Source organism: Oratosquilla oratoria, chromosome 18, assembly GCF_046742065.1.
Source record: "Oratosquilla oratoria isolate Oo_2021 chromosome 18, ASM4674206v1, whole genome shotgun sequence".
Lineage (NCBI taxonomy): Eukaryota > Metazoa > Arthropoda > Malacostraca > Stomatopoda > Squillidae > Oratosquilla > Oratosquilla oratoria.
In genome coordinates, this window is record NC_134794.1 from 9,583,717 (window position 1) to 9,586,076 (window position 2,360).

Below are 2,360 nucleotides of genomic sequence, written 5' to 3' on the forward strand. Positions count from 1 at the left end.
TAGAATAAGGAATATTAATGTTCTAGTTTATGTATATTAATTTATTGAAAATATTTCTAAGAAATAAATACTTCTCCATTTTTTCTAAATCAAAATCAGTCTAAAGGAAATTAAAATCGGTAACGCATTGACAGTAACGCATTAACGGCGGTAACGCGCCCAGCTCTGATGTTGTGGGTGGCTGGCTGGTCCTGATGATTGCCACTCGCCCTGAAAGCCCATGGTGACGACTCCGGCCGTAGGTAAACATCTCTATTATTTTTCCCCCAATGGCGGTGCCTTGCAGTAAGTCGTCTTTGTATGATCTTATCGTTATCACTAACGGCATCTTTATCAGCTAAGTGTTATCTCCGTTAAACCGTTGACTGTGGATATTGTTCTTGCAGTTTCTCTGTGCCGTCAGGCGATTTTATTAGGCATTGGGACTCTTCCCCTTCATGCTATTTAAGAAAGAGATACAGAGATAGACAGATAGAGAGAGACAGAGACCGAGAGGAGAGAGAGAGATACAGAGATAGACAGACAGAGAGAGACAGATACAGAAAGAGGGGTAGATAGATAGAGAGGTAGAGAGAGAGAGAGAAAGAGACAGATAGAGAAGTAGAAGAGAGAGAGAGAGAGAGAGAGAGAGAGAGAGAGAGAGAGAGGGGCGTACCCTCGATCATACGTTGCCATGGAGACGCCAACAAACAGATAATATTTGGTTTCTCTGTATCTTTGAACAAATCCTCCCCCAGCCTCTCCGAGACGCGTCCATTCACTCGGAAAATGATCATTCAACGGTTCTTCTGTATTTCATCTCACAAAAACAAAATTTCCCCACACACCAGGGGATAGAGAGGTTCTGAATTGGCCCATTCAAGCCTAATGTTATGTAATTTCCTTCAGTCTATTGTATGAATGGAATTTTATTTTATTTTTTTTTAATTCAGGAAGATTAATGTATGAAGGTATGTGTTCAGCAAGGGAGGGTATATTTGCATAGCTAAACTAATTCCCCTACCTTGACGTGAAGCATTTTCCTTTCTTTCTTTCATTCGTTTTTTTTTTTTTTTTTAATTATAAAGGCATTCCTCTCGGTTCCGATAGTAGCACAAGTAAATAAAAGACCCCATTAATCCATTAATTAGTTTGTTATTTCATGAAGAATTTCTACGACAGTGTTCTTATCTTGCCAGATGCAACAGTGAACAGACCAGAAAATGTCGAACAAAATTATTTTCTCAATAAAAAGATACATGGAAATCTCGATATTATAGTCTGGTATAATTTTCAATTAAAACAAGAAAATAAACATGATGATATTAAATTTTGTCTCAGTGTATTTACACCTTTTTAGGTTAATTGATAACCAAATAATCATAATCTAAAAATACAGTCCACGCGCTTGTGGGCGGAGCTAATAATGTGGCGTATCAACACTTATTCAAAGAAAACGAAATATAAGGGAGAACGGCGTCGTCTTTTTTGCCCCTTCAGTAAAATAAAATAGTTTTATATTAGCCATAGAAAACAACAAATAAAAATAGTCCATCCACTTGTGGGCGGAGCTAATACTGTGACGTCACAACGCTTAACCAAAGAAAACGAGGCTTAAAAGAGAACGTTGTCGCCTTTATTATCCCTCCATTTAAATAAAATTAAATGACGTTAGCAAGAAGAAAACATCTATAGAGAATCACAGCAGCCATATTAATCAAACTAACTTTAACCGCTTAGGCCCAGGATCCTGTTTAATAAAAGCGCGTGGAAAAAACGTAGATATAACATCAATAGGATGATACAATAAACATCAGGTGTGTTAATGATACAAGTCAAATATTTTCCTCAACTGACAAGGATAGCCTTAAACAATACCTAATTGATAATAATACATATATTCATAAGACTTCCCCCTTTAAATCTTAGCATGTCGTGGATGCCTCACAAATTCAGGTAAAAAGGCAATGCAGTGAGACATAGCACTTCCACAGTAACAGTAATCACAGCAATGATGATAATTGATGATTTAGTTTACCGTCACAAACTCCCCCCATCAGGAGGCTTGGACGGTGCCCCTGCGTAGGACTTTGTAGCGTGGAATTTAATGAACCAAGAGTTAAGTTCTAATTCGCCGGTGGCAGGGTTCAAACCGCTATCACCTCGACCTTCGCAGCAAGTAGCGATGCCCTAACCCGATTGGTCAACGATAATAGTAATAATAATGATGATGATGATAATAATGATAATAATAATAATAATAATAATAATAATAATAATAATAATAATAATAATAATAATAATAATAATAATAATAATAATAATAATAATAATAATAATGATAATAGTTATAATAATAATAATGATAACTGATATAAATA